General features: G+C 52.6%; 1 long non-coding RNA gene across 1 annotated transcript in view; it reads right to left on the reverse strand.

Moving 5' to 3' along the window:
- The window catches only part of LOC112396482 (uncharacterized), a 212,535-nt gene extending 195,842 nt beyond the window's left edge, over window positions 1–16,693 (reverse strand). Inside the window, exon 1 of the long non-coding RNA XR_003002576.1 lies at window positions 16,626–16,693. This is a non-coding gene — a long non-coding RNA (uncharacterized LOC112396482). The remainder of the gene's footprint in view (window positions 1–16,625) is intronic.
- Window positions 16,694–18,666: the final 1,973 nt, after the last annotated feature.

The raw sequence follows: 18,666 nt of genomic DNA on the forward strand, positions 1-18,666 counted from the left end.
CCCACACGCCGCACAAGCACAGAGAAGCCCGCCCCGCTCCCCCGCAAAGCAGCCACCCGCCCAGAGAGACATGCCCACGGCCAGACAGACAGTTACACCCAGACAGACACACACACCACAGCACACACATGCACTCCCGCGCACACCCACACTGCAGCCACCCTCCTGGACAGACACACCCACAGACAGACACACACACACACATCTCCACACTCACGTTCCCCGGCACCACAGAAGCACTAGCACCCACACACCCACCACACGCACGAACACACACACACACACACACACACGCTCCCAGACGGCACAGCGATGCCCACACACCACACATCCGCACGGCCGCGGGCTACGTTCCTACCTCACAGACCCACACGGACACCCCACAGTCACACCTCCGTGTGCTCCCACATCGGCCCCGCGCCCAGGCCGCCCGCAGAGCTGCTATGAGCGGTGCTGTCACCCTCCGCTGTAATGCTGGGAATCGGGTTGGAAAGTCTTGCAAGGAAACCTACCCCAACGTCTTGGGTGTAGGGGGGCCTGGGCGTGGACGGAGGAGGTGGTCGGGGGGCAGCTGTGGGCCAGCTGAGGGCATGCGGGGGGATAGGCTTGCTGCAGAGCATCCTGGGTGAGGCACTAGACCCAGGCAGGGTCCCAGTGATTTGGGGTGGAGGGTGTCGAACCCTCAAGGTTACCAGGATCAGGCCGGGTTTTCCTGGTCACAAGCACCTTGATAGGGTCTCCCAGTCCTCCAAAGGACCCCGATTGGGACTTCCCTGATGGTCCCGTGCTAAAGAATCCACCTTACAATGCAGGGGACTCGGGTTCAATCCCTGGTCAGGGAGATAAGATCCCACATGCCCCGGGGCAACTAAGCCCACGTGCCAGAACTACTGAGCGCATGCACCCTGGGGCCTGCACACCACAACTAGAGAGAAGCCCGTGGGCTGCAACGAAAGATCCCACATGCCTCAAGGAAGATCCCGTGTGCTGCAACTAAGACCTGACGCAGCCGAAAATAGATTAAGTAAATAAATGAATAATAAATTTTTAAAAATAGATATTTAATTAAAAAAAAAGTTAAACGTCTACCTACTGGGACTTCCCTGGTGGCGCAGTGCTTGAGAATCCACCTGCCAATGCAGGGACACGGGTTCGAGCCCTGGTCCGGGAAGATCCCACATGCCGCAGAGCAACTAATCCCATGTACCACGACTACTGAGCCCACATGCCACAGCCACTGAAGCCCGCGCACCTAGAGCCCGTGCTCCACAACAAGAGAAGCCACCGCAATGAGAAGCCTGTGCACCACAATGAAGAGTAGCCCCCTCTTGTCTCAACTAGATAAAGCCCAATGCAGCCAAAAATTAAAAAATAAAATAAAATAAAATTATTTTTTAAAATCTATCTATAATGTGATCCAGCCATTCCATTCCTACTCACCCATAAGGAAAGGAAATAACTGTCCATACAAAGACTTGTACACAAATGTTCATAGCAGTTTTATGTGTTAGTCCTAAACTGTAAACAACCCGATGTCCTCCATGAGGTGAATGGCTGAACGAACTCTAGTACATCCAGACTATGGAATACTACTTAGCAAAGAAAAGAAATGAACTGCTGGGACTTCCCTGGCAGTCCAGTGGTTAAGACTGTGCACTTCCACGGCAGGGGGCCCGGGGTTGGATCCCTGGTGAGGGCACTAAGATCCCGCATGCTGCGTGGCACGGACAAAAATATAAAAAATAATTAAAAAACAAAGGTTTTTTTGATTGATTACCCGATTAATCAACAACAGCAGCAAACAGCAATAATAATACACACTGACCCTCTCTATGTTCACTTCCATGACAGCACTTGACTGGATCCTGGAAACACCCACTGCGGTTGGTATTGTTCCCATCTCACAGATGAGGAAACCAAGGTCTGGACTGGGAAAGGGACTCATCCAGGCGCCCGCGTGGTTAGTGAATTTAGACCTCTGATTCAAACCCAGGTCTCCTGGTTCTACAGCCAAAACTTCAGACCAAACCAACCGGCCCCAGGTCATGATCCATCTGCCCTCAGAACCCCGTAAGGCCAGTCCTCCGCCTTGGGGAACATGGAGGAAGCCCTCAGCATGGGTGCTGGCGAGGCGTGTGCTTGGAGAGCGTGCGTATGGACGCGTGTGCCTGCCAGAGGTGTGTGTGATCGCCAAGGCGGAGGATGTGTGTGCGGAGGTGGGCAGGGCAGATGGGAGCAGGCTCTGCGGGCTCGTGTTGGGGGAGGGTGTGTCCACGTAGGGTGCATGTGACCGTGGGTGTGGGAAGCAATGTGTGTAGGGGACACGCTGCGGGAGTGATCAGGCGTGACTATGGGTTTGTGTGCGCTAGAGGTGCACGCAGGAGGGCCTTTTGAGGGTGTGGGGCTGCGTGTACATGTGAGAGGGGTGATAGGTGTGCCAGAGATGTCCCCATCGTTGTGTGTGAGAGTGTGAGGGTGCATGCCCACTGTGGTGTGTGCCCACCGGATGAAGGGGCTCCACTCCTGCACCCTGTGTGTTTCCTGGCCCCCTGCCCCTCCCCTGGGGCTTTATCTGTCCAGGCAGCCCTGCTCTCAGCACAGACAGCAGATAATTGACGAATAGAACCGGTTCTTGGCTCTTCGAGGTCTGGTCAGAGATAAGAGGAGACGTGAGTACCAGCAGAGTGGGTGCTGAGGGTTCAAGGACCACCATCGGAGGCTTTGTCCTCCTCCCTCTTTGGCCAGTGATCCACACACCCACCACAGTAGCACATGACAGGCAAAGAGGCCCGGTGAACACCTGGAGGGTGGGGGCTGGGACAGGGGTGCCCACCAGGCCTGGCACTGAGCAGGGCTGAGCAATGTTTGCCGAGTGAATTAGCTCTCAGCTCAGCATCCACTCATTCCTTCCAACACCTGACCCAGCACCTACTAAGTGCCCAGCTGGGGCTGGATCCTGGAGCCGGGGAGGCCAAGGAGACCCAGGCCCTGCCTCGGGGACATCACAGTCTGCATGGCCGCCCCAGGCCAGCAAGACAGGCAGGGGACAGAAACGTTAACCCCAACGGTCTGGTCACATTAGGAGAAGCCTCAGAGCTCAGACCTGCAGTTATCGGGCCAGGGTCCGGAGGGAAGGCATGTTTGAGAATGAATGGACTTGGCCTGGCCGGGGGCAGCGCCAATGGGAAGGCCACCACCCACCACTGACTTCCTGTTATGTGCCAGACCCTGTGCCACGGAGCCATTTAGAGTGATGGTCACTCCACTTTGTCCAAAGCCCTGTGGGGTAAATACTGTTTTATCCAAGCTAAGGACCTTATCCGTAGGATTTGAGAGGAACGAGGGAGCTGGACAGATACGGTCTTAGAAAGACCCAGCCCCTGCATTTCAGTGTGCAAGAGGAAGGTGAACGATTGTCAGGCAAGAACGCCCAGCTGCCCCAGGCAGCTCCTAGCAAGGCTCCTCCCAGGCTGCCCCAGAACTTTCCCGGGACTGATACTCAGGATGGTCAGGGCTTCCTGGGATGAGGGCAAGAAGGCCCGGTTGGGACAGGGGAGGTGAGGGGGATAGACAAAGGAGGAGGGCAAACACACAGGCCCTGGCAGTTGGGGCTTGGAGTCCAGGGACCATTCAGGTCCACAGTTCTCCCTTCCAGGAGCAGTGATGGCCAGTTGGTGCTGGGGGTGGATGCCAACTCCATCCTGCCAGGCAGCCCTTCTGAGACATCCCCACCATCCTGTCCTGGCCCCAGTATAGTCTTCCTGTGGCCTCCTCATTGTGGCTCACTCCAGATGGGTAATTGGGAGAACTGTCAAAGGCCAGGACCAAGGGTCTTCTACCTCATACCTTATCTTGCTTAAGAGAAGCAATGCAATGTCCTCTGGCTCCAGATGAGAAAATTTCTCTGGGTGACGGACACCTCAGAGGCCTTACCCGTCATCTCTGATAGGTGGAGTAATCACACCCCCCAAAATGTCCACATCCTAGTCTCCAGAAGCTGGGAATATGTTGGTTACACGAAAAGGGGAATTAGGCTGCAGATGGAATTGAGGTTGCTGATCAGCTGACCTTGAGATGGGGAGATGTTCTAGGACTATCTGGGTGGGCCTGATGTAGTCACAAGGGTACATAGAATGGAAGAGGGAGGCAGAAGAGAGAGCCAGCAAGATGGCATCACTAGAGGGACACAGCCTGGTGTCACTGGCTTTGAAGATGGAGGAAGGGGCCGTGAGTCAAGGAAAGTGGGCGGCCTCTAAAAGCTGGAAAAGGCAAAAAATTGGACTCTCCCCTAGATGTCTCCAGAAGAAACGCAGTCCTTCTGACACCTTGATTTTAGCCCAATGAGACCCATTTTTGAGTTCTGACCTCCATAACTATAAGTTAATAGATCTGTGTTCTTTAAAGCCATGACTCTTGTGGTCTTTTGTTACAGCAGCAATAAGAAACGAATACACGGTTCCATGTCTCCCAAAGCCCTCCAGTTGCATTCCTCCAGTGACAGGGAGCTCCCTCCAGTGTCAGCCAGCTCTGGCCATTACCACATCCCTCCTCATGGGATCCAAGCTGTCCCCTGGGACTGCTTTCCAATTCGCCAGCTCAGTCCCTCTAGGCCCCCCAAACAAGCCACTCTCTGCCTTTATGATGTTTAAAAACAGTATTCATGGGATTAATCCCCCTCCATTCTTTCCTTCTCTTTGCCCGGCATCCCCAGAAAGCTTCTCTGATTGCCCCACCAGAAACTCCTCTCAAAGAAATCTTATTCCCTCTTCCTACATTTCTTCTGAATTCTGGGGGGTCACTCACGCCCAGGCCAAAGTTCTCAGGAGCAGAGACTCAGCCTGCCTGCCAGGGAGGCACTGGGGTAGGATGGAGGTCATTGTCTCTGCTGGCTGTGTGATCTTAGTTAGACAAACCCATGCTCTCTCTGGACCTCTGATGTCCCATCTGTAAAATGGGATGAAACCCCATGAGCTCTGTGGACGGCCACAAGGCAGAGTGAGTCTTACCTGCCCTGATTCCTTTGCCAACACAACTCTCAAGTGTTTGCCTCCTCTCCATATTGCTTGTCATTAATAAGAGAGGGGAGGAGAGGGGAAGAGAGGGGAGGGGAAAGAGAGAAGAGAGGAAAGGAAGGAGAGGGGAGCTGTAAGTCCCTACAGAAATTGTATTCGAATGTTTTATAATGTGCTCTGGCTCGGGCAGCACCTTAGTTAATGGTGTGTCAGATGATGGTACAAATTTATAGCTGAAGGTTTACATCACAGACAGCTGGAATGAATGACAATAAATTAATTTAAAGTGCTACCAAAGTGTTCCCCAATGTATATGCGCTTATGAGCTCTGCGCTGATAATTTATAAATGCATGCCTTTTATAATCCTGGTCTTAAGTCTTGAAAGCAGATAGTTAAAAAGCAGTCACATGACATAAATTATTTTTAATAATATCACGAGTGCATGATTAGGGTGGCGGGAATGCTGGTCACCAGTACAGGTTTCTGCAGCCAACCTTCGCTTCCTTCCTCTGTCTTCTTGTCCTGAGGGGTTTGAACCTCACAGTCCCAGGTTCCATTCCAGCCCAAGATCCCCTCAGGTTGCCAGGGCCTGAGCTGGTGCCACCACTCCCTGTTCCCCTCTCCTGAGTGAGGATTTCACTTCACATCCATATGGGGTCCCTCCTCTAAGGAGTTATTATAACATCCACATGTTCCTCAGATAGGAGAGAGCAAATGTGTTTTATGTGCAGACAATCAACCCATTCACACAAACTCAAAGACAGAGAGAGACGTGCTGAGCCTCAGTTGCTCCACCTGTGAAACGGGTATCACTACATTGACCTCATACAACCAAACAGGGCCACTGGGAGAACTGATTAAGGCCGAAGTAGCACTCAATAGTAAGTGTTGCTCTTAGGAGTCTCTCTGCTATTCTACAAAGGGAGGGGAAGTTCAAAGCGGTTTACACAACCCAGAACTTTGTGGTTGGTTGACCTGCTCAGATCTTGAGAAAATATAAGATGACCCTACCCTCCTGGAAGCCCATTCCAAGCCCTTCTTCTTTCTAAAGCCAATCCCACTGCATGTGCCCTGGGCCTCCAGCCCTGCCATTTTCTCGATAGATCCATCAGTTATTCCCGTACAGGTTCACCTTTTCCTTTTCCTGTGTTATGTTCAAGATTGCCAAAATTCTTCTCCGCTCCTCCCAACAAGAAGAGATGGAGTCTATTGCCCCCTCCCACTTGACTCGAGGCTGGCCTGCGACTTGCTTTGACCTATAGAATGTGGTGGAAGTGACATTGGGTAATTTCCAAAACTGGGTCTTAAGATATCTGCAGCTTCTCTGGAGCACGTGCATACTCTTGGAAGCCAGCTGTTATGTTGTGACAATCCCAACCAAGATGGAAAGGCCACATGGAGAAGAACCACGATGTTCCTGTCGGCCAAACTCTCCGCCAACGGCCAGCGCCAGCCGCCAGCCATGTGATGGGCCATCTTCACATTCTAGTCAAACATACAGGTGACTGAAGCCCCATGTGAGCCAGCAGAGCCCAGTTATTCCAAGAATTACGAGATAATAAATGGTTGTTGTTTTAAAGTATTACGATTTGGGTGGTTTATTACACAGCAGTAGACAACCAGAACACCCCTCTCTACTGGCTGCTTTGCATCAGTGCTTAAACGAATCCAGGCTGCTCTCATCTAAAATCCTCCCCGGATCCCACATCCCTCACCAGCTCCAGCCTTGGCTCACGCGTCCCCACCAAACTGCAAAACGAGACAGAGACGCCACGCTGCAAACGATCTCCCTGTCGGTCCCCACCATCCACCCCTCACCGCCAGCCAGCTCTCCGGCTTTTGCCCCTCCCACCCTTCCAAGGGGGTCATCTCGTAGGTCACCAGGGGCTGGCCGTCCTTGAGTCCTGCCCTTTATCTCACTACCCTTGGGCAGCATGCTTGCTGGTGCCCGCTGCCATGCCTTTCAACACTCGTCCCAAGGCTCCTCCAATCCTCCTTTGTCAGCAACTCTGTTTCCCACACCGTTTCCTTCAGTCTCACTTAGACACCTCTTGTCCTTCTCTTGAAATCCTGGTGTTCCTCAGGTCCCTGTCCTGAGCCCTTGGCCCTCCACATTCTTCACGCATTTATGGGCATGGTCATCCACTCCCTGCTCCGTGCCAGGGCCTCTCAATTCTGCATGTCCAGCCGATTCCCTCTCCAGACCACAATATCCAGCTGCCTCCTGGACTTTTCCACTTGGACATCTTTGACCTCAACAGTCCCCATGTTTACTCATCATCTCTACACCCCCTGCCCCCTCCTTACTTGCTCCCCTTCCAGGGACATGGTTGCCCAAGTCCCAAACCTGGGATGCAGCCTTAATTCATTCTGCCTCCTCCCCACATAAAATCAGTCACCAGATTCTGGCAGGTCTCCCCTAAGTTGATCTAAAAGCTCTGCTTCCCATTGCCCTTGGCCAGGTCACCACCGCCCTTCCCTGGAATACTTACAACCCCCCAACTGGCCTTTCTCCCTGTATTTATGCACCCAATCCTTTCTCCACTCTGAAGTACAGAGACCTTGATTAATACTTCGCAACTTAAAGTCTTTCAGTGGATCCCTTTTGTCTTTAGACTAAAAGCCAAACTCACTGATGCAAAATATGGGCCCTAGGACCACCTCTCCAGCCCTAAATCTGACCAGTCCCCACATTCACACTGGCCTCATTCCTCCAACATGCTGTGTACTCTGTGTGCTCACATATGTTCCTTCTGCCAGGCACACCCTTCCCTCCTCCATGGTCCAGCAAACACAGCCTCCTTCAGGCCTTCACTTCCCTGGGAAGGCTTGTCCACCCCATCACGCCTTTGCCCTGCCCTCCCCATCTCGCACCCTTTCTCTGTCTTCCTTTCTCCCAGCACTGATCTCCCTCGCTGTTAACCGCTTGGTGAGTTATTTGTCTTCTCAGATCAACAGTCAGCTCTGGAGCAGGCAGAAACCATTTGTTACAGCCTAGCACAACAGTTGGCACAGAGTAGCTACTCAGTAAGTAGCTGTGAATTAATGAATGATAACTGAGTCTCGGGAAAATGTCATCACCTTGCTTCCTCCAACCTCCATCAAAGCCTGGCTTTAACAGATTTGCAAAGTCCCCACCTTCAGCTTCCATTCACCCCCTCAGCTACTCAACACCCATTTATTGAGTGCCCAACGTATGCCCAGCCCTGGGATGGACAAATGGATATCAGGTGCGTGAATTAACAAAACACTGCCGAAATAAAAAAGACCAAACTACCGATATACACAGCAACATGGATGCATCTCAAAAGCAATATACTGAATAAAGGAAGCCAGACGACACACTGGATAATTCCATTCATATGACATTCTAGAAAAGGCAAAACTATAGGCACAGAAAACAGATTGGGACTCCCAAGGCATGTGTCATAGAGAACGAGTGAGGCGGAAGCAGGGATGTCTTTTTATAACCAGTCTTAGACGTCATCAGGCATCACTTCTGCCACGTGCTGTTCATTAGAAGCGAGTCACTAAAGCCAGAAGGGGAGGGGAATTAGAGTCCACCTTCCGATGGAAAGTGTCAAAGGATTTGCGGATGTGATTTGAAAGTATCACAGGTACCACCTGACCGCAAGGCAATGCCCCATTCACAGTATCTGCAGGCAACGGGGTACCACGGACACCTGGATGACCCAAAGGCAGCTTTAAGAACATTATTATAATAATGTTGAAAGAGTGTTTTGGCAGAAAAGAAAGCCACCTCTGTTGCTAGTTATTCTCTGTGTTACCATCGGTCATTTCCCCTCTCAGTACCTCAGTTTCCTGATCTATAAAATAGGCATAGTTATATTCCCTACCAAGTAGTGCTCTATGTGCGGACTAAATGAGGTGATTGCGTAAAGTGCTTAGAAAAACACAGGGCACGAGGCAATTCGTAGTAACACTAGTCTTTCATGAGCTGACGGAGGAGTAAATGAGATGATCCACAGAAAGAGCTTAGAGCAGTGCCTGCCTGGTACATGAAAACACACCAGTTACGTGTCATTGTTATTGCATTTATAATTATTTCTTGCTCTAGCCTCCTCAAGACCTCTGGGATAATGTGCAAACTCCCAGATGTCATTCCAGGTCCTTTGCAAATACATTCCTGCCTATCTGTCTGCTCCCGCATAACCTTCCCCACACACATACCACAAACACCATCCCTGAACATGCCCCAAACTCACAACTTCCCCCTGTGCAGCTCTTTCTCCTAAGATGCCCCGACACACCTCTTCCTGGTTAACTTCTACTCAACAGGAACATTGGACAGGAGTCAATGCTGTCCACTCCTAGCCATGACAGAGTAACTGGTAATCAGATTGACACTGGCACCAGCACCATAAAAAATGAAAAGAAATACAAAAAGAAAACGGAAGAAACACCTATCTTCACATAGAGGCACAGGTCAGTGATTCCCGAGAGAAGGGAAACAGATGAGGTAAGCTCTATGATTGTCTCAGCTGTCGAACTGGACACACGTTCCAGGCTACCAAACGAAGAGAGTGAATCTAAGTAAAGCACAGCAGTCTCACTGAGCCGATGAGACAGGCTGGAGAACAGGGAGGCTAAGCCTGTAGAGGAAGTCACGGGCAGAGTACCAGCAAAGAGAGAGCTAGGCAGAGAAAGTTCCAGAAATCTTCACAGAGGTCCTCTTGAGCCTTAGAATGAATTATAAACTGTGCCTGTCTGGGGGTGAGATGTGATGAGGCCAGGCAAAGTCCAACTATCAGAGAAAAATTATTACCAGGGAACTGTGAGTTTAACTACTTGCAGAGCTCACACAGAGCTGAAAGACTTTGAGTTCCAACCAGCCGGAGCAGAGCAGAGAGGCCTCATTGATCAGCTTAATAAAGCTTAAAAATAAGCCTCACAAGGAGCAACTTGATCCACCAGTAAACTAACTGCCTGCCAAAGCTATATCTTCAGTAATCTTTCAAGAAGACAACAAAATCCAAACACTCAGCAATGGAGCATCAAAATGCCCAACACCCAAACAAAAACTCCTAGACATGCAAGAAAGCACGAAAATACAACCCACAGCTAGAAGAAAAATAATTCAGTAGAAACAGACATGGATGACAGAAACTGTGGAATTAGCAGACAATGACATTAAAATAATTATTATAAGAATATTCAAGGATTTAAGAGAAAACGTAGTGAAGAGATGGATGAGAACCATAAAAAGAAACAAACAGAACTTCTAGAGCTAGAAAATACAGTTTATAAAATAAAAATTTCATAGGAAGGAATTAATAACAGATAAGATGCTGCAGACAAGTTGAAGCCAGGGCAACAGAAATCACAAGGGAAATTAGAAAATATTTTGAACTGAATGAAAAAATAAAAACACAATCTATTAATTGTTGTAGTATGCAGCTAAAAGACTGGCTGGAGGGAAATGTATAGCTTTAAGTGTTTGTATTAGATGAAATGAAAGTTTTTAAACATTTGTGCAGGAAAGAGTTAACAGAGTAAGCCTGAGACTTCTATCATTAGAAAGTCCTGCTTGGGCTTCCCTGGTGGCACAGTGGTTAGGAATCCGCCTGCCAATGCAGGAGACACGGGTTCAAGCTCTGGTCCAGGAAGATCCTACCTGCCACGGAGCAACTAAGCCTGTGCGCCACAACTACTGAGCCTACGCTCTAGAGCCTGCAAGCTACAACTACTGAGCCCGTGTGCTGCAACTACTGAAGCCCACGCACCTAGAGCCCATCCTCCACAACAAGAAAAGCCACCTCAACGAGAAGCCCGTGCACCGCAATGAAGAGTAGCCCCCACTCGCCGCAACTAGAGAAAGCCCGTGGGCAGCAGCAAAGACCCCAAACAGCCAAAAATTAATTAATTAATTAATTATTTTTTTAAAAATGCGAAGCGTGATAAAAGGGGGAAAATAGTTTGAAGAGAGAGCAAGCATTAGAACAAGACTCGGATATGGCAGAAATATTGGAATTGTCAGACCAGGAATTTAAAACACCTATGATTAGTATGCTAAGTCCTCTAATGGAAAAAGTAGGCCACGTGGATGAACAGATGGGTAATACAAGTAGAGAGATGGAAATTCTAAAAAAGAAAAAGAAATGCTAGAAATCAAAAGCATTGATCCTGGATCTGCTGACCCAAAACATAACCTCACCCACTGAATCTCAGGTTGAGCCAGCAGGCATCACTTCCCAGGCCCAGAGCCCATGGAGAGGAGGAGCCCATGGCAGGCCTGGGCAGGGCCGGGGCTGTGCCTGCTGCAACATCTGGGATTGAGCCACGGCTTCAGTGGGTCCAGGGCAGGCTCTGCAGCCAGCAAGGGCTGTGGGAAGCAGGTGAGGAGGCCAGAACTTCTCCACACTGTCAGGGCCTGGAGGCCTGGTGTGGGTGGCCTTAGGCTGAAGAAGAGGGATGCCGGATGGGCCGTGGGCAGCTTGGACCGAGAGGAGGGCAGCTTAGCGTCTAAGCACAGACTGGGTAGTCCTCCCTCACTTCCTAGCTGTGTCACTTTCCCATGTGGGCCTTGTTGTCCTATCTGTCCCCCAAGTGGGGTGATCTTGCCAGTCAAGTAGGCATAAAAAATGCAAAAGCTGCAGAAGCTTTGACATCAACAAACCAAGGTTCTCGTCTCTGATCCACCAGTTCCAAGCAAGATGTCTTTGGACGATTATAAACTCTCTGAGCTGACTTTCCTCATCTCTGCAGTGGGTATAATAGAACTATTACTAGGGCATGACGCTATACCAACATGTACAGCTGCAAGAAGTAGCACATTCTGGATTTTTCTTTCAAGAAACTAAATTCTGACCATCTCACCTCCATCATTATCAGGCTGTTACCCTCGGCCTCAAGAAGAGGGAGGCCCCATGGTGCCCAGGAAGTAGGGCAGGGCCTTGGATCTCCACTCTGTCCTGGCCGCTGCGGAGGCCCTCGTGCTCTGAGTTGCGTGTCCCTGACGTCCTGTGGCCTCCTACTCCGCTGGGCATGAGGCTGGACTAGGTGCAGGATTGGCCTCCCAGAAATGCTGAGGCCTGGTCACACACCTGAGTCTGGGCCTGTCTTACCCACCTTCCTTCTCAGTCTGTCCCATCCTCCTTGGAGTCTTGTCCCTCGAAGGCCCTCCAGGCCACCTTACAGCATCTTGTCTGAGATGACAAGAGAGAGCTTTGGATCTGGAGCCATTTCTACTATAGCCCCCAAACCCCCGGGTAAAAGGATGCAAAGGCCTGGTCAGCAGGGGAATACCAGTATAATATCTATAAAAATCCTCCTGCGCAGAACCCCCTCAGATGGTGGGTAGATAGTAAGTGGTCCGTGAAGCTGTCTGTGTCAGACATCTTAGACTGCTGTGAAGACAACTTAAACACACAAAAGGTGGCTGCCCAGTGCCGGCCCACAGAAAGGGCTTCCAATCCCCTGCACTCACATCCTTCGATCCTTGCAACCCCACAAAGCAGCCACTGAAGATGATGTAGGAGAGGCCCAGAGAGGGTAAGAGCCTTGGGGAAGGTTACACAGCAAAGCAGGGTGAGCACTCGTCCCCTGCCTGGAGGCCTCTATCACCAGGAGAGAGGGTGAGGCAGGCACATCCCCCAGGGTATCTGGTTGCCAGCCTTATAGGCAATGCCGGTCCTAATGCGAGTTAAAATTAGAACTAACTGGAGAAGTATTTTTATTACAGGGTTGAGCATGTGGACAGCAGAGGAGCCCAGCATCACAAGAGCAGCCACAGGGCTAGCAAGGAACAGCATCCCTCCTCTTGTGCAAGAGACTATGTGCTGGCCAGAAACTGAGGACAGTGGAAGCGGCAGGGCAACAATGCCTTGGAAGCAAGCAGAGAGAGACTTTTCTTCTTGACCAAAAGTCCAGAGAGTCAGGCTCTGAATATGAGCAAGGACATCTAGGCTCTCACTCTGGGCCTTAGTGTACCTGTCTCGGAAGTGGGTACAATGGCCGCAGGAGGGCTGTGAAACTCAAACACCCTTCTTTCCTGCCATTAAAGAACCTTTGCCAGAACAAGATTGCTATGGTCCAAATGCTTCCTCTGGAAATTCATAGGTTGAAATCCTAACCCCCAAGGTAATGGTATTAGGAGGTGGGACTTTGGGGAGGTGATTAAGTCCTGAGTCTGGAGCCCTCATGGGTGGGATTAGTGCCCTTATAAAAGAGACCCCAGAGAGCTCTCTTCCACCATGTGAGGACACAGTGAGAAGACAGCTGTCTATGAACCAGGAAGCAGGCTCTCAGCAGACACTGAATCTGCCACCACCTTGATCTTAGACTTCCCAGCCTCCAGAACTGTGAAAAATAAATGTCTTGTTTATAAGCCACCCAGTCCATGGTATTCTACTGTAGCAGCCTGAATGGACCCACATAAAGGTGCTCCCACTCTCCACACTCTCCATCCAACAAACTTCAGGAGAAGGGGGAACAGTAAAGTTTCCTCAGGTAAAGTTTCCCGGCCTCCTCAGCTCCTCCAAGCTGTGGCTTATCCCCAGGGAAACCTAGTACAGGTGGCGGAGGATCATTCATCTTTAAGAATGCCTGTGACACTCACAGGGAGACACATGTCAGGGGAACTCTTCACTTTACAGAAAAGACGCTTCCTTCACAGAAAGAGATGGCCTTCGATCCCCTGCATCAGGAGCTTCCCTCCCGTGTCCTGGATGCGGGGAGGCCGGGGTTGCGGCAGGAGAAGTGTACACAGACAGCCCAGCTGCTGCCCTGCTCTGGGGGGACTTCTTTACCTGTAAGGTGAGGGGTTGGAGGGAGTTTTCTCAAGGACTCAGGTAGTGTCAGGAGGCTTCAAGCAAGAGGTTTAGGAAACCCAGGGGAGGCGGTCAGTGAGAAATGGAAACTGTGGTTCTCAGGTGGACCTGGATTGCCAACACTTCTCAGGGACACTGGGGCTGCTGGGAGGAGGAGGACACCCTATGTCACACCTGGCCCCTGGTGTGGGCTGGGGTTCAGGACCCCTTAAACCTCCAGGTCCTCCTCCCACAGGGCATGACAGCTGAAGCCGGGAGGAGGCCAGTGGGGGGAATCTGTCCTGGGCAGGAGTCTGGCACACCATCATGGTCTCGCCTCCATGATTCTTGCTCCTGGTTGCAGGGGGTGAGCGTGGGCAGGGGTGTGGGGTAAGGAGAACATCACCTTATTTTTCTGAAAAGGAAGGCAAAGTCCCCTTCAATAGCCCCACAGCCTCTACCTCTCCCCTGCAGTCTTCACCCACACTGATGCCTACATGATCCTTCTGGAACATGGTCTTCATCGTGGTGCTCCCTCACTCACCCACCTTCAGCAGTTCCCCACCACCTCTGCCAATTCCCCAGACCTGGCTGACAATTGAAACTTCCTGAGGCCCCTGTTAAGCAAACAGAGACCCCAGCCCCCTGCCTGACAGCCTTCAGAGTCCACCAGTCTCTCTCAGGGATTTCTCCAAGTTTCTCTCATTTGATGGCCAAGCCAACTGATGCTCAGAGAGGCTAAACAACTTGCCAGAGGTTACACAGCAGGAGGACTTGAAATTCAAATCCAGCTCTGGTGGCATGGCTAGAGCTCATGCCCTACCTACAGAGGGGCCACGATGCTAGGACGGAAGCTTCAGGAAGCTCTGTCTCTCAGGTGGGGAGAACCTGGGCCCTGTGTGTGTGGGGAAAGGCAGGTAAGGAAGGAGGAGGTTGGAATGGGGAGCTCTGAAGGCAGCACGCTGTGGTGGGCAGAGTCCGGACCATGAATCCAGAGGCCTGGGGCCCAGCCACCTCTGCTGTGCCTCAGCTGCCTCCTGTGGGAAACGGATGATAACCCCCCGGCCCAGATGCACAGGTTCCCGAGGGAGTGTGAATACACAGTAGGTGCTCCAGAGCCCAGCCCCGAGCTGGGGGCACAGCAGGTGTTTATTCCACACTTGTTGCCTTTGCACAGGATCCAGAGGCTCAGGGCTGTGCGTGCAGCCTTCGGGCCCAAATCCACCCCCCAGCTGCAGCCCACGGTGAGGCTTTGCAGGCCCAGTAAACAACCCCTCACCGACCTCACCAAAAGGAAACTTTTTTTTAAAGCAACAGAAACCAACATCTCTGCAGGCTGCCTGTGTTGGTAACGGAAAAGGAGCTTCTGAGAGGAAAGGGCTACAGGGGTTGGGGGCGGAGGCCAGGCAGAGGCAGCAGAGCGGAGGAGAGAACCAAGATCTGATAAGGAGCTCTGCTCTTCAGGGCCTGGGGGCTGGGGGGGGAGGGGAGGCTGGGGTGCAGTGGGGGAGGGAGGCTCAGCCCCTCCTCAGCCCTGCAAGCACGGAGCTGGGAGGTGGGGTCTGAGATGGCCTGGGGAGTGGCACTCAGGCCACAGGACTACAGAGCTCAGCCATTCTCCCCTCCCTTGGGGCAAAGCCCTTTCCCTGGATGCAGGAACCAACCAGAGGCTCAAGGGCTGGCGGTCCCTTAGTCTGGCTCTGTAGCCACTCACCCATGGCCTTGGGCCAATCTCTTGGACACCCAAGGGGTCTCAGTGTCCCCCTCCCTCAAAAGAAGGTACTGACTGTCTATAGCGACAGCATCAGGACATGGTACCAGCCATGGGGAATCAGGAGGTTCAGGGTCTGAGCTTGCTCTTAGGCCCTGAGCAAGCAGCCCTAGCTAGGGTGATGGAGACTGTCCCAATTTAGCAATGAAAGTCTGCATCCCAGGAAACCCCTTGGTCCTAGGGAAGATGTTGGTCACCCTTTGCCCCTCTGGGCTGGGATTTCCTCTGCTGAGACTAGAGGACTTTCCCAGCTCCCGGCATGGCCCTCCCCATGACTGAGGACTGGGCCTGCCCTCTTACAGAGACTCACAGACTGACCGCAGAGACTGGATGTGAACCTGGGCCAAGGAACCCAGGCACGGGCAGGCAGGGTGAGCAGGTATCAGAACCCGAGGGCGAGCACATCCAGGGAGGCTTGGTGTGGCATGGGCTTCACGGAGGAGCCATCCAAGCAGAGCAGAACAGGGAAGGGCATTCCAGTGGGGGTAACAGCTTCCCCAAGGCTGAGCGGCCACATGGTGGACTAAGCATTGCGCAGCGCCCTGTACCGAGTGCTGGCCTAGGTGGTAGGGCCCCAGCTGGCCCTCAGGGGCCACACAGTTGAATTTCTAAATGTACGGCCTCCACTCTCTGAATTCCCCCGGCTGTATCCACCGCCAAATGATTTGCATAAAAGCAAACACATAAAAAAAAAAACCGGCAACAGACAACAAAAGTTTGTCTTTTTTTTTTTCAGTGAAGATGGGCTTTTCACAGAAATTAAAAGCATCCACCGGAGCTCTGGATGCGTATGCCCATGCCCCGCATGCTAACCTGACTCCCTGTGCAGCCCACCCAGCAGAGGCAGACCCCCTAGAGAGACTGGAGGCTGAGTGGAGAGGGCCTGCCTTGAACACCCACACCCCAGAGCACAGGGTGGCTCCACCTGGCCCGGCCCAGCTGCCAAACCCACCCCCTCAAAGCATCTCACCAACAGCTTCAGGGATAGCAGGGAAGTCACGAGCCCATCCTAGTTTCTTGTGCCCAAGAGCCCCCCCACTTCCTAGCTGAGCTGCCCTGAACAAGTCACTTACCCTCTCTGAGCTTCAGTTACCTCATCTGCTAGAGGAGGGCAATAAGACATGCCGAGGGTGGAGGAGGGAGGGCATCTGGTGCACGTGCCAAGTTCAGCGGGGAGAGGGCTTCCAGGAAGCCCAGCAAAGGCATCTCTGACCCTCCTCGGAAACCGCAACCCCCATCCCCTAGAAGGGCAGCGAGAGGCAGGAAGAACAGTGAGTCCCACTCTTACCTGCTAGGTTGAAAGCTTGGGCCCGGTCCTGTCCAGAACTCTCTGCTGGGAGGAGGGAAGGGCCGCAGGCCATGAGGGCAGAAGCGCTAGAAGTAAATGCTATCGCTGTTCCCATGGCTGCCTCAGCTGGTCTGAGGCCTCAGTGAGGGCCAGGGCTGAATCTGCCCTTCCTCTCACCCGAAGCATTTGCTGAGCGCTTCTGACCTCTCACCGGGCCAAGTCACGTGATACTCCCCCCCAACCCCCCAAACCACGCTGTGTGAGTTACATTCCCCGTGGTTCCCTCTCAGTGACCCTATCCCGAAGGCCTTGGTGCTCACGTTCCTTTAATCCGTCAACTGAGGCTCCGAGAGGCAGGGACTTGCCCAGTATAAAGCAGAGCAACTTCGGAACCGAGTCTGACAAGAAATCAAGGTACTTTCCATTGCAGGCGAAGGTCCCAAAGCAAAAGGCCCTGGTAGGAAAGGGGCTCTCGGGAGCCACCAAGGTTCCTGAGCAGAAGAGTGGTGTGATCAGGGGGGCCAGTGGGAAGTTGGACTGAGGGCCCTGAGCCTGGAGCCAGCGAGACCAGCACAGAGGCTACAGTAAAGGTGCAGGCAACTGGGGGAGCCGAGGGAAGTGTGGGTGCGAGGGACGCTGGGAGGGCAGACCGCTGTGGCTCTCAGCCTCTGGGGACTCAGGGTTTGGAGGAGGAGGCACAGAGGGGGAGAGGGTGGGGTGGGGAGGACATCTAGAGTGTGCTCACAGCACTCCCTGCTCAGCACTGCCTTCCATCTTCCAGCTCGCCACGCAGTGGGCGCAGCAGGGTCATCACCTCACCTCCCAGGTCAGGGGCAGCCGGGGCTGGGTTCCCCCAGTGCCACTTGGCCAGTGCGGGGCTGTCCCCACTCCCTACCACACACCGGCTCCTGCACCCACCTCTTTTTCCAGGCTGATTCCCCATGCCAGATTGATGAACAACGTAATAAAGGGGGCAATCACATTATTCCTGAATGCATTTTAATAAAAATCAAATAAAAGCAATTATGTGAATTTTCAAAAGGATCACCTCTGCTCCTTTCCCTGAGGTAGGAAACAGAATGAATTCAGGAAATCATTAAAATCAGAAACCCAAGCTGCTTGCCACCACCCCGCTGGCGGCTGTCACACAAAGGCAACAGGGAAACCCAGTCCCCCTGCGGCAGAGCGGGTGCCTTTCTTTAGCTCTTTGAGTGGAAATTCCACCTATGGGTGAAGAAGGGTAATTAAGGGCCAGGAGAGATGCTTTGAATCCAGGCTGCCTTTGCCCCTCCAGTACAAACTTCCCAGCTTCAAAGGGGCCTCAGACTCCCCAAGGGAGAGCTCTCCGACCAGGCAGCTCAGGGGCCTGCGGGGAGGGCAGGCACAGGGCTCGGAGAGGGTCCCCAAATGAACACGCTCTCCCCTCTGTGAGGGACGTGCAGCTCTCAGCCCAGCTGAGGGCCAGAAGGAAGAGGTCCCACCCAGGGACCTGTTCCCCACCCCAGCATCCCCAATGTGGGCATTTGCAAGGCCCTTCCCATCTGATCGGTCTCTCTAGCCCCTCAAACTGGTGTGCTCATTCGGGGCTGAGGAGGGTGAGGCCCCCAAGTTCACCCAGCTGGTCAGGCAGCACCAAGACAGAGCTTGGTTCTCCCGAGGCCAGACCCAAGTCCTGTGGACCAGGCGGTCTGGACACAGTGCAGCCTGGCCTCGCAGGGCCACTTACAAGAACAAGCGCTGACCACATGTCGGCCATCTCCTGGGCACTGGCCTGGGCCACCATCCCCAAACACCTGGAAGTGAGTGTGTTCCTCCTCTTGGTACAG

The sequence above is a fragment of the Neophocaena asiaeorientalis genome, unplaced genomic scaffold (genome assembly GCF_003031525.2).
Source record: "Neophocaena asiaeorientalis asiaeorientalis breed wild unplaced genomic scaffold, Neophocaena_asiaeorientalis_V1.1 scaffold517, whole genome shotgun sequence".
In the NCBI taxonomy this organism is placed as follows: Eukaryota; Metazoa; Chordata; class Mammalia; order Artiodactyla; family Phocoenidae; genus Neophocaena; species Neophocaena asiaeorientalis.